This window comes from Orbicella franksi, chromosome 6 (genome assembly GCF_964199315.1).
Source record: "Orbicella franksi chromosome 6, jaOrbFran1.1, whole genome shotgun sequence".
Lineage (NCBI taxonomy): Eukaryota > Metazoa > Cnidaria > Anthozoa > Scleractinia > Merulinidae > Orbicella > Orbicella franksi.
The window spans coordinates 12,720,421-12,735,189 of record NC_138150.1 but is presented as its reverse complement, the minus strand read 5'-3'; positions in this window follow the sequence as shown (position 1 = coordinate 12,735,189).

Genomic DNA, 14,769 nt, shown 5'->3' with positions numbered 1-14,769 from the left:
CCCGTAGTTTTTCCGCTAAGCTTCGCTTCGTTTTCGAGATATTGCGTATGCAGAAAAACTACTCGGTTTTCCAAGCGGCGTCTTAATAAACGAAGCAAAAACCAGCGACAAAAATACAGGACCACGTTTTTCTATTACATTGAAGACCACATGCAAAAATTCAAGCCCTTTCGCGAAAAATTTTTTTTTTTCACCCAAATCGTCACTTAGCATGGTTTTGCACTCACCCCTTCAATTATTGTGTGTTTGCCGGAGTTCAAAAAAAGAATGGAAACATATTGCTTCTCCTTAGCAGCTTGTTTGTTTCCTCCTCTATGAAAGAGAGCCAAAAACTTCATTATTATTGCCGCAGACTCTGTGGCACTTACTGAAATCCCCAATTAATTTCACCAGTTGATGAGGTGACTCACTCACCGATGTGGGATATAATTTTTGTCAAGTAAATATCTCTACCTTCAATACTTCTCGTTGAAACCCTCCTCAGTTGTATTACTCGATAGCATTGTGTATTCATTTGACATGGTTTTATAGTTAACACCAAAGCTGAATAAGAACACACTACTCTATGACTCGACGTGACTGATAATTAGATTAGTTCTTGTTTATCGATGAAATGAAAATTTGCGTTTTGAATAAAACAAAATCGTTCCCCTTCGACTTTTCAGCAGGTATTTAACTTTTATATTCCATTTATCTCCAGCAGTGAGTAGAAAAAATACACATCTCTCTTATATTTTCTTGGAAACAAAGGTATCTTGTTGCATACATTGGCGAGGAAAACAAAAGCATCAAATTACAAACGTTGGCATGAAAGGTAAAATTGTTACATTTGCTACAAAATGAACGAAACTCAACATAAAATACCTCTAAATTTAAAACTGTCCCGACAAACGGTAATTGTAAGTTATTTTTGGGCATGGAAAGGGAAGACACATGCACACTGCTAAGATTTCTCATCAAGTTTTTGTCCGCTCATATTCTGCAAAGGGGAAAAGGCCTAGTTGACTACCAATTAAGGGAGAGAACGTTAGGGGTGAGGACCTGTGTGACTACTGTATCAGAGCTATATTTATAGGTTGCTAATAAGTTCATGTCACGCAACAGCTCGACTGTGGAGTTTTCCAATGCGCTGCAAAATAAACTTATCGATGAAAATTATACTAGCATTCAGAATGAAAGGCTATTTACCAAAGATCATTCTCATACCATATTTTCCTACTTTCGACATTTTTTCGGCTACCTTACTGCCCTTGAAAGAATTGAAGCACTGTGTGGTCAGGTGTCACGTTTCCACTGAAGACTGAAATTTGCATATCCGCTCTTTCGCATTGACAACAAAAACCTATCACAATCGCATGTGTAAGCATGTCCCATCATGCTTTAAGACTTTTCCCATGATCCTCTGATTTGTCTCTCGCCATGTGAGCGGCCATGTCTTTCGTTCGCTGTCCGGACTCGCCCCTCCTGGACAAGATTACATGGTCGCAGTCTCGCTCTCAACTCACGTGGCTCGAGTGTTCTTCTCGATCGTTTGTCTTCTCTCCAAGTTTCTCTCTTCTCACTCACAGATCAGACTCTGTTGCACCATGGGCAAAGATCGACCAGTCTTCGATGCCAGCTCATCGGATCGCCGCCGTGCTTTCAAATTTTTTGTGGCGAACTTTCGAGACTTCTGCATTATGGAAGATTACATAAATGCGGCTAAAACCATCGACAGTGAGGACTACTGGATAATAGCCAAACGTCCAAAAGCCATGGCCGCTCTCCGTCCCGCGTTTCCCCAAGCGGAATGGGACGTCTTAACTAGGACCATCGACGCTCAAATATCAGAAGACGAAAAACAAAATCCTGCTCAGTGGCTAACCAAGCTTTCACAACATTATCTTGGTGGGGAACCAATTATTCAAAGCACGCACAATTTTCTTCGAGAGCTGAAACAAGAGCCAGGTATGTCCATTCAAGCGTGACACTCTCGTGCGTTTGGAATACCAGAAGTGTAATTTTCCACCTGCAGGGGATGACAGATTACAAAGGGACATTTTTGTCATTGGCTTAAATGATTCATTTCGACGTTTTCGCAGTGACATAATTTCTCATGAAGACTTAACATCCCTCACTTTTGCTCAAGTCATCTCCAAAGCTCGTGATTTTGAAGCCAACATTCAAACCGACTCTGCTATCACTCAGCAACATCTTGAAGAAGCAGCTAACAAAGTCACACCCACTGAAGACAGACCAAAAGGGCCATCTCGTCCTCCTCGTCGTCCAATCCCTCCTGCCATTGGATAAACTAACTCCAAAACTTGTATTTGGTGTGGACGTAGGCCCCATACTACTCGTCATGCCAGCCCTGCTTCGAATGACACATGTAATGCCTGTGGAAAACGCGGACATTAGCAACAGGTGTGCAGGGCTTCTTCTGCAAAAGTTGCATCTGATGTGGAACAGGTTACCCACACCAACCCTCATCAACCCGCTTATTTCATCACGCATGATGTCTGTCAAGTCTCATCTGCACCTAAAGGCATCTTTGTTTACCTTGACCTCAGTTCTCCTGCATCTACATCATCATCCATCAAGCGACTCAGATTTCAGATTGACTCAGACTGCTCCTGCAACACCATACATGTCACAGACCTCAACAAGCTTCCTCCAGTGCCAGTGAGCCCATCTTCCGTTCGCCTCCTTGACTACTCAAAAGCAGTCATCCCAACCACTGGGCAAACTACACTGCAGTGCACTCGCCGTGGAAAATCCTGAGATTGTAGTCCAAATCATCACTGCGGAACACTACTATGCTCCTCTCTTGGGTCTGGCTGACAGCACCCACGTGGGCATTATCAACTATGATGTGGACACTGTCAATCAATTGGAGGCTAACCCATCATCCCCACCACCTCTTGGTGAGTTAACTTTAGATTACATTAAACTTACGAATCCAGAATTGTTTGAAGGCTTAGGCAAACTGAGTGAACCTTTCTCACTCACCCTTAATCCTGAAGGGAAGCCTGTCCAAGCGGCCCCTCACGACTATGCTGCACCCAAGCTACCTGTCATCAAGGAAGCACTAGATAAGCTCATCCAAACTGGTCAGCTGGTTCGAGTAAATGAACCCACCCCCTGGATCTCTAACATGGTGGTTCGGGAGCGTCCAGCAACTGCTACTAAACCTGCTAAAGTCCGTATTTGTTTGGACCCCTCACAAACTATCAACAAGGCAATCATCAGACCTGTTTACCCCATACTCAACCCGAACAAGATCAAGTTCAAAACGTCAACTGCACCGTTCATGGGTCACATCCTTACTCCAGAGGGACTCAAACCTAGCACAGAGATAGTTACTACTGTTCTTGACATCCCTCAACCTCAAGATAAGGCAGCCACCCGTCGCTTTCTGGGAATAATCACTTACCTGTCCAAATTTTGCCCAAATCATAGTGAAGTAGTCCGCCCTCTTCGTGACCTCACCCACATCAAGCAAGACTTCCTCTGGTCTGAACAACACAGCAAAGCTCTCATACAGGCCAAGGAGCTAGTTTCCAAAGCACCTTGTCTTCGCTACTTTGATGTTAAGGCTCCTATCATGCTCCAAGTGGATGCTTCTGAATATGGCCTGGGCGCTGCACTGCTCCAACCTGCCACAAACGCCATCGACTCTTCCAACATACAGTGGCAACAAGTGGCCTACTGCTCCAGTTCTCTTTCGCCAACTGAACAGCGCTATGCTCAAATTGAGAAAGAAACCCTTGCTATCGTTCACGCCTTCCTCAAATTTGATTCACTCCTTTTTGGAAAGTCAGATGTGACTGTTCACAGTGATCATCAACCCCTGGAGACTATTTTCAAACGTCCCCTACCTTCAGCTCCACGTCGTCTACAGAGCATGATGCTGGCTCTCCAGCGATACACGTTCCATGTTGAATATCGCAAAGGTTCTTCTCTCCACATTGCTGACACTCTGTCTCGAGCTCCTCTTCCCATCACCTCTCATAAGCAACTTCATGATCAGCTGGTGTACCAAGTTGAGTTTGAATCCAATAATCCTGATCTCTCTGGCTTCCAAGATAACACCCTCCGAGACATCAGAACGGCAGCTAGCACAGATCCTGAGCAGATCATTCTCCAGTCTCTTACCAGCAGAGGATGACCCAACGACAAAGCGGCTGTTTCAGAGTTGGCACGACCGTACTGGCCTGCACGTCATGAAATCATTGCTCATGATGGATTGCTCTTCAAGCAGGATCATGTCATCATTCCCTCTGCGCTTCATGACAGTCTCTTACACAAGCTCCATGCTGCCCACCGGGGCCCTGAGTTTACTCTTCGTCACGCTCGCAGCTGTCTGTTCTGGCCAGGCCTTAACAGTCAAATTACTGACATGTGCCAATCCTGTGGTATTTGTGCCCAGCATGCTCATCAGCATCCACGGGAGCCACTCCAACCATATCCAGTACCAACTCTACCGTGGCAACTAGTTTCCCAGGACTTGTTTGCACTCAATGGTCAAGCTTATCTAGTTACAGTTGACCATTACAGTGACTTCTATGAAATTGATCAGCCTCCAAACATTCAGTCTTCAGCAGTTATTCAGGCTACCAAGCAGCATTTTAGTCGACATGGAATTCCTCACACTCCCATCACAGACAATGGTGCTCAGTACACTTCTGATCAATTTAAAACATTTGTTAAGAAGTACCAATTTAATCATATTACATCTTCCCCATACTGGTCCCAGTCAAATGGACGAACAGAAGCTGCTGTCAAATCAGCCAAGCACATTCTTCTCACAGCAGAGGATGTGGATTTAGCCCTCTTGTCTGTCCGTAACACTCCAGGCACACCTATTCTCCTACTCAGCGCCTGTTTGGACGCGCACTTTGCAGCGATCTGCCTCAGCTTCCAGCTTTGTTGGAGCCTTTCACTCCAAGTGATACCGTAGTAGCTGATCATGTCCATCGTAAACTGCAGCAGAAAAACTCGTATGACAAACATGCAAGTGCCCCTCTCCCTGATCTTCCTCCAGGAAGCTATGTATATGCAAGACCACCACCTACCCCGTCAGCTAAATCCTGGATCAGTGGAAAAGTGGTTGGTTCTGCTGGTCCTCGGTCGTACCTCATTGACACTGGCAACAGTCAAATCAGACGAAACCGTGTCCAAATTCAGCTTGCACCACCGCAGCTCACAAGTGACTCCCCGCCTCAGGACCGGCCTGCGCCAACTCTCCCTGACAAACTGCTCTCTAATTCGTTATCACCCACAGCACCTCCATCTTTGACTCCAGAGTCTTCAACAAGTCTGTCACCAACGCCACCAAGGTCTTCAGAGAGCTCCTCATCAATACTATCTCCAGCCCCTGTAACCCTTCTGTTGCCCTCAGCTGATGACACTCCACCAGCAGCGTCCCTTTCTCTAGCCAGTCCTTATACACCGTCACAGGCATCTCCTGTCATTTCATCGCCCAGTTTACCTAGGCCTCCAACGTCGAATGGTCGAATGATTCGGCGTCCTGCCAGATACTCTGACTAAAGTATGCTGGACATCAAACTTATTGTACATCACCTTTCCTGTCACAGGATCAGAATACCCGCTGTTGTAGCTTAGGACTGGATGGATCGAGAATGAGACGACTGGAAGAGAACACTGACATTATAAGTTTATTTTTTTATCTGTTATGTATTAGCCTTTTACATTGTTTCTTGTGAGTTCCTGTTTGAAGAAGAAAGCGTGTAAGCATGTCCCATCATGCTTTAGGACGTTTCCCATGATCCTCTGATTTGTCTCTCGCCATGTGAGCGGCCATGTTGGCCTGTGAACAAAGTCTTGTTAGAATCTACGGAGCTTGTCAACTTATTACAGATGTTTAGTGATCTCTCAGCATTTGTTAAGCCAGCAGTCGTATTCTAAATCCACATCCTCGAAGTTATCCACATAAAAACGTCTCTTTCCATAAAACTGTGTTCTTGAGCTGCTTGTCAGCTGCTTGAGCTTTGATTCTTTCATCCTAAGCGCTTGATAAATCTTTCGCTGTCTTTCGACATGATCAAAGAATCTCTCAGGGAACTCGAGCTTTTTGTCGAAAACAACGTGTTTTCTGCGAAAAATAATTTTCTTTCTACCCTTTCTCGTGCCAGTCTGATGACGGTATCTCTAAAACCGAAAAAAACTGTAAAAATTCCTCACAAACTCGCTCAAACCCACTTGAAGCGGTCACAGTGATTTGGGTATCGCCGTGTTTTAGGTACCCCAGTACCCAAATCCCTACGGCTGGGCTACTACGGCTGCCATGACTGAAAAGGTCTGGGGAGAGTACGTCTCGGTGGTCTGCCAAATTAATTTTAAGTAGCCTGCGAACAGGCTCCCCGTGAGTCCAAACGAAGCGAGGGAGCCTGTAGACATTCTATTGATCCGCCGTTCTATGATACCAGCTCCTGGTGTCATGATATGATTGGTTAAATTGCTGATTGTTGACATCTTTGAGATGAATATTTGACAGATGTTTATAAAATTACGCGACTCCTACGGTTCGTGACAATACTGCGTTTGCCGTTCTCTCTTAAGTTTCGGTCTCTCGACCTCTCGTTATTTCACAAGTGATTTTGAAGGGTACTTTACGCTCTGTTATGAGGAGGAATTTTAAGTAGGAGTTAGTGGAGCGAAGCCGTTTGACCCCGAGGGGGTTCTTTGGGAATTTCTGGGTGGGGATGTGCCGCTGGGACCCTGGAACCCTTAGCCTATTCCAGAGCTAGTTCAGCTGAATTTTGCTACCCTATACTAGAGTAAACTCCCCAAATCCTCCCATCTATCGACACTATTGAGGCTGATTTGCGTAAATTTAAACTTGCCGATTTGATTTTTTTATATTTTTGAGTGGCAATTCCTAGTTGCTTTAGTCTAGATAAAATCTTCAACCAACTAGTCAGTTTTTGGAAAATGATACCCTATTCTAGACCCAAACGCTCTGATTTATATACCCTATCCTAGAGTAAACTGCTTGAAAACCATACCCTTTACAGCGGCACATACTTATATAGCCCATATATGGGAGTGCCCCCCCCCCCCCCTGGACGTTTGGCGGTGCTACAGCAATTTTTTTAGAGGTCATTTAAGGCATGGTTTCCGGACTTTCCACTGTTAACTGCTTGTCGCTTCGAAGAGTTTGACACCTCTATCGTGTGCTTATTATTTCTTTAGGCTCATTTCAGCATTGAAAAATATGTTTTAAGCTCTCTAAGTATTGGCTCTGGAGCGACAAAGATAAGTTTGAAATATTCCGTGAACATGTTGCTTACTCGCACTCTATATTATGATGCCCGGGCCCCGGCCCGACCCGGCTATTTGATTAGGCCGATTCGAACTGTTTGCAACTACAGAAAATTTAGCTTCTTGACAGGTCTAATTACCTCATTGACTGATTTGTTACAGGCTTATCATCAAGGGCAGACCATAGGCACAACAAAAACAAAGTCTATAGGCTCCCCTGTCCACGCCCCGATCGCTTCGCTTTCAGAATTCTTCTGTCTCGCGCTCGCCGAAATTTTTTTCCGTCCTCGCCGGGAGCCTGTTTGCAGGCTAAATTTTAAGTTTAGCAAAGCGAAATAAAAAGATGAAAGAAACGTACATCGGCTAAGGAGTTTAAAATCTCTTTTATTTAGTTTCTCACAGCCAAATGGCTTAGCTCAAAGGACGATGGCCGTTTATTCGCCTTCTTAGGGCGAACAGATTATTTCTGAGCGAAAGCGAATGCCATACACTTTGTACCATAACAATTTGATGGATAAAATATATAATTTCAGAGACAAATATCTCAAAGAATATCGAGTGCACGTGAGGAACACAAGTGTATCAATACTCAAAGAAGCAAAATAGCATCGTATAGTTATCCAGATATAAAACATCTTCACTAAACCCTCAAAGCAAACTTAACCGAAGAAAAACAACCTCGTGCTCAACACTTGACTCACTTCGCCATTCCAACACCTTTGCTAAAACTTATCGTAAATTACAACCTTGACACAATCTTTGACTTAAATTGACTTTAAAGGATATAGTATCCAATGGAATTCTTAAGAGCAGCTTCGCCTAAATATCAACTAGACTTGGAAATAGCGAAAAAATCGAATTTCTTCAAACTCGCCCAGAATGAAGCCCTACGGGCACTAGTTACAAAAATATCGTTTTAAGTTCGATAAATCAAAAATTATTTTTTTCCGCAATTTTTTCGTTTCGATGCCCCAAATCGGCCAAAATCCATCGAAAATGAGCGGCATATTCAGAGGCTCGTAAACTCAAAAGTAAAAATCTTCATTACAAACTGACTGCACGTCGTATTTGTACGTCCTTTTTTGTCTATTTAGAGCTAAATAGATCGTGATTTGATTAGAACTTAAATATTTGACGAATTTCCTAAATTAACGACCCAAGACAGCTTTACAAGAGGTCTACATTTAGCCTATTTTCAAATGCTAAAAAGGCGTTCTGGTACACGGCTTTTCCCAAAACGACTAGTTTGGTGTAAAAGAGCATTCTTTCTTCTTCAAATTAGTGAAATAAAATTTTTGGGTAAATAAAATCGCGAGCGCTGAGATAGCGAACTAAATGCAGTACTTCTTCCTGAAAACGTGACCTTTGACCCGAGCGTAACGAAACCGATTACTGCAAGAAAACCCGGAAGAAAAGCAAACGCTTCGTTATTTTGAAACAATTCCTAGTGATATCTCTCCGAAACCATGATTGCAAGAAACTATTTCCAGATATGAAATCTTACAGGCTCAAAAAAGGAGCTAAAGGGCGCATTTTGACACAATAACTCTGTTTGCTGAAAATTGACGTCAACGACCGTTAACGAATTCCAGTGAAATTTGCAAACTTGAAGTATGTTAGCCGATACTTACCTGAATATTTATATTAATAGAAGAGTCGTCTTCTTGGATTAACCTTCAAAAGAAGCAGGATCCAGATTTGAAAACCTCTAAAAGAAGAAATGTTTAATGTTCCGTGACCTGCCCGCCGCTATAAATTAGCTTAAATTCCATGCACATGCCGACCGCATGTTTGTCGTAAAACTCACTTAACTCCACTGACAGTTTCCATGGGCAACCGCAAAATAAACAATCCCCAAAAATGTAAAGTGAAATTGGCTGTCTTCATGAACAGTTAGAAGCTAGAGTCAAGTTCCATTACCTTTTAAAAGTGCTTGATTCTACTTTGTTCACTCAGTAGTTACTGTCACGTTCGAATACTGCGTAGTATCGGTCACGCCAAAACACTGCAGACCGTGCAGACTGAGTAAGTTTCCCATACAAAGTCTTGTACGCGTTTGTCTATTGAATCAAAGGTCAAATACTGCGCTTGTGCAGCCTGTGGATAAATGACAAACTTTCAGATATATTTAACACTATTTTGTAACTAGACCCAAAAAAAGGAGTCACAATGAAAAGCCCAAACAAGTGTCTGCAGTCTGCACGGTCTGCACTGTTTTGGCGTGACCGATTCGCGGCATTCGAACGTGAGAGTAGTAGACAAAGTCGACGCAAACAAATAAATTCAAGCACTTTTTAAAGGTAATGGAACTTGACTCTAGCTTCTAACTGTTCATGAAGACAGCCAATTTCACTTTACATTTTTGGGGATTGTTTATTTTGGGGTTGCCCATGGAAACTGTCAGTGGAGTTCAGTTGGTTTTACGACAAACATGCGGTCGGCATGTGCATGGAATTTAAGCTAATTTATAGCGGCGGGCAGGTCACGGAACATTAAACATTTCTTCTTTTAGAGGTTTTCAAATCTGGATCCTGCTTCTTTTGAAGGTTAATCCAAGAAGACGACTCTTCTATTGATATAAATATTCAGGTAAGTATCGCCTAACATACTTCAAGTTTGCAAATTTCACTGGAATTCGTTAACGGTCATTGACTTCAATTTTCAGCAAACAGAGTTATTGTGTCAAAATGCGCCCTTTAGCTCCTTTTTTGAGCCTGTAAGATTTCATATCTGGAAATAGTTTCTTGCAATCATGGTTTCGGAGAGATATCACTAGGAATTGTTTCAAAATAACGAAGCGTTTGCTTTTCTTCCGGGTTTTCTTGCAGTAATCGGTTTCGTTACGCTCGGGTCAAAGGTCACGTTTTCAGGGAGAAGTGCTGCATTTAGTTCGCTATCTCAGCGCTCGCGATTTTATTTACCCAAAAATTTTATTTCACTAATTTGAAGAAGAAAGAATGCTCTTTTACACCAAACTAGTCGTTTTGGGAAAAGCCGTGTACCAGAACGCCTTTTTAGCATTTGAAAATAAGCTAAATGTAGACCTCTTGTAAAACTGTCTTGGGTCGTTAATTTAGGAAATTCATCAAATATTTAAGTTCTAATCAAATCACGATCTATTTAGCTCTAAATAGACAAAAAAGGACGTACAAATACGACGTGCAATCAGTTTGTAATGAAGATTTTTACTTTTGAGTTTACGAGCCTCTGAATATGCCGCTTATTTTCGATGGATTTTGGCCGATTTGGGGCATCGAAACGAAAAAATTGCGGAAAAAATAATTTTTGATTTATCGAACTTAAAACGATATTTTTGTAACTAGTGCCCGTAGGGCTTCATTCTGGGCGAGTTTGAAGAAATTCGATTTTTTCGCTATTTCCAAGTCTAGTTGATATTTAGGCGAAGCTGCTCTTAAAATGCCGAGATGTCCGTTGAAAAGGGCCAGAGGAGCGAAATAAACCCAACGTAGTAGCCACTACGGCAAAACATCCCAACTCACGTAGTCAGATTTAGCCTGCAGGCGTATTTCCGGCTGTCACTTGGTTCCGCCGAAAAATAACGTCTGCGAACCCGAGCCAGGAAACGATTTCTGTGACGTGATGACTTTTGTTCCTCCTTGGCTAATCAGATTCCATGATAGAATGAAACTCGAGTGCTCCTCACAGCGAATACCTCGCACAGTAGTTCTGGGGTTATTTGAGCTAAACTGTGATTGGCTTAGAATTCCTACGTCACAGAAATCGTTTTCTGGCTCGGGTTCGCAGACGTTATTTTTCGGCGGAACCAAGTGACAGCCGGAAATACGTCTGCGTTCGCAGGCTAAGTCAGATTTCACGCTACGGCAAATTCGCTACGGCTGGTTGCAACCGACGTACCTGCGCAGTGTCTCATTTTGGGGGAAATTAACTTCCGGCAGCCGTATTAGCGCTAGCCGTAGCGATCTGCTTAAAGTCCCTGATGTTTTGGGTTCCCAAAACACTGAAAGCGTAAACTGAAACTGGGGCAAGTGAAATCATCCACAATTCTGCTCAAAACCCATTTATCTTCTTACAAAGCTTTGTCTCAATAAATTAAAGCATTCTTTTGATTTATATAAAGACCTATAAACACAATACGTCTCTTAAAATAGTCGCAATTCCTAACAGACTGTCTTATAGCTGAGTCCGCAGTTATAACGACATACAAAACCGGATTCACACGCTTAAGGTCCGTACAAACATGCGCTTGGTGCCTATCGATAACCCTTGAAATGCACGTTATTTTAAACGAGAAAGGCGCTTTTTAAACCTCGGATAGTGCGGTGATTGAATTTAATCAATATGCGAACGAGCACACTGAGATGCGGCTGTCACGCAATATGCAGGTCTCAAGCTGTGACTGACTTCTGTGTATGTTGCCAGTCAGAAGTAAACTTTGTCTTAGACTTGTGTGTCGCTCTTTCCTTGACCAACCCTCCTAGTGGATTTTGCCGGCGAACAATTCTCTTTGCCATTAAAGGAGTTTTTTTTGTTTCGGAGACAAAACCAAAATATATCTAAATAAAGTAGACACGGCTAATCTTGTAATCATTTCTTTAATTCAGGGTAACCAAATCTTGTTAAGGAAAGTAACTTAGTTCATTCAGTCAAAGGTCACGACTGAGATCGACTTCAAGTCACGGTAACGTTAGTCCGTGACGCTCCTTCATAAACGGCTGTAAGGTGCACCGATGGAAATGAATTTTCAAGATCAGAAAATGCATTCTAGTACCACAACAAATTTATTACATCTATCCTTACAATTTGTGGCCACTCGGAAAACTCGGATTAAGGTGGCTCAAAACAGTTTCCAACACTTAGATTTTGATGGGTCGTTATAAACACTCTTTATCAATTGATGCTACAATCATGATTTCTCAAAACTGCCCAATCATTGGTGAACACGCTGTTATTATTTTCGTGACACAATAGGTTACCATAGAAACAGTATACCCTCCTAAAAACACCTTCAGGGACAAAAACGGCACGGTGAAATGTTTTTATATTATCAACTTTTGATAAGCATGACAAGACGCAACTTTTGGCAAAAATTCTGTTCGTGGGGTTCTGTACGGCCCTGCAAATGATGCCAGGTCCGGAAATGATCCCCAGATTGTGCCATAAATGATCCCGGACTGGAAATGGTCGCCTCGCCATAAAATTTGGAAATGTGAGGACTCAGGAATTTGGACAGTGGATTTTAAATTTATGCAATCGCTTTTTTTATGGCTGTGAAACTCAGAAAACCGTGAACATTTGGATTTGATTCCAAAAGGTTAATTTGGTACTGAACTAATCACTATAAAGTTCAGGACAGGCGAGAAAACCTCAAAACCACAACCAATAGGCCACGTTCGATATATCAATATTCTAACATTCATCGGAGGACTACAGGTCAAAATTGCAATTTTTTAAAGTTTCCTTTGTCTTTCAATTCCCCAAAGAGACTTGGATACAAGGAAAACACCACGAAACATAGAAGTTTGTCCTGAAAGCCTCAGAGCCATGTTAGAACGTTGATATGTCGAACGTGGCCTATTACCGCTGGTGTTTGCGGTTTAGTTTTCTCACGCTTAATTGGCTTTTTCTTAGCTACACAATAATCCTTAAATATTTCTGGTATTCACGGTTTTCCGAATTTCACAGTAATAATTCAATATTTTGATACAACAGTAACTATATGAAACGCTAGAAAATGTGCAGTATGAACGATTTGAATGCAAATTTCACAACTTTAAAAATGATAGGAGGGGGTAAGTTTCTAAAGAAACTGTGGTGCTGCGTCGGTGGGTAGTATAACAAGATAATTCGGTTTTATCAACTGGGTTGACAATGTGAATTGGCCCCCGTAAAGAGATTCGAAAGCTGACGTTTCGAGCGTTAGCCCTTTGTCGGAGCGAATCCGAAGGGCTAACGCTCCAAACGGCAGCTTTCGAATCTCTTTACGGCGGCCAATTTACATTATCAACCCAGTTGATAAAACCAAATTATCTTTAAAAATGATATCGAACGTTACGAAATCCTGTGTTTGAAGTTTGTAGTTTTGCTGGATCCTTCCCTGAATGACTTTATTGGGTCCGGGCCTGAGATGTATGATAACTCAGAATGTTCACCACATCCTCAAATTTGGATACAAATGAGAATTCCCAAGTGGATTGACTACATTTTTACTACGGTAACTAGCACGAAGGAATCTTAGAGACTTTCGTGTGAGCCCGTGGCTATCTAGGAGGCAAGTAGATGTAATGTACAGGGAAAAGTTCTAAGCGGTTAATTAGATGGCAGAGGTATCTTCTAAGATTCATTTCTTTCTGCAGTGCGTTTCCTGAACGAAATATTTATGCAGTCGACACATGTCAATGTGTGAGAAACGGTTTTTATTGCTGCTTTTATGCCTGAGGTGCTTGTCCTTTCTTTACCTAGGATAACTAAGAAAATATGTATCCATCCATAGACTTTTCATGGAGTCCACGCCATTCCTAACTTTCTGCGGTGGAATCAGTTCCGGTCCCGGGATCATTTGCGGTACAATTTGGGGATCATTTGCGTGGCCGCACAGTTCAGAGCCACCTTTAATTTTCGAAATATACGCTCATTGACTACGCCATCTTTTAGAGTGGATCTACCGCGAACGGTAAGCGGGTCTGCATGTTTGAACGTAGAAAAGATGGCTCCATTTGTTAACATATGCGACATAAATCTTTACCTTCCGGCATCGACTTCGACATCGTGAAAAGAAAGTTGGGCCTTTACGACGAGTCTGCGGTATTGCCCATTGCACGTGACTGAGCTCTGACTGGAAATACGAGGGTAAACCTATAGTCGATCGCCCGACTAACAAGCCGTAATTTTTGCGAAGGATTGGAATGAAGTTTATTCTTCCCCCATAATCGATAAAAGTGCCGTTTTTTGTCACTGACTTGTATATTTTAGCAAGATGTTTCGGCTAACTCTTAAGCCTTCATCAGTTGAAAAACCGCTTGATGTTACGCGCGATAAAACCTTTTTAAAATAGAAACGTTGCGCGTGCTGTATGCGCGTGAATAAATGAATTTTAAGTGCATGCTAAGCACTTGTAGACTTCAGGGATGACTATGTGATCATTCCCAGCGTTCGGGTCTTTTACAGACATCCAAGCTTCTAGAAAAAGCCGCTGATGGTAATGTGCCTCATGCTACTTAACAAATAGATTCCATGTTGCCGTGCGTCTGTTCAGTAATAGATCACAGATGACGTCAAAATGTGGTAAGAACAAAAAAGTGGCACACGAGGCGATTGCCGCGTGTGTCACTGACGGCAACATGGAATCTATTTGTTAATTATATAATCACCCAAGTTATTCTCTCATTTTGATTGGTTCTCGCCTATGATCTATTAGAGGACAGACGCACGATTGACGTCATCATTACCAAGTTTTTCCCTCTGTGTTTTAAAATGGCGGAAAGTTTTGAGAAGTTAGATACTATTTTACGTGACTGGGCAAAAGAT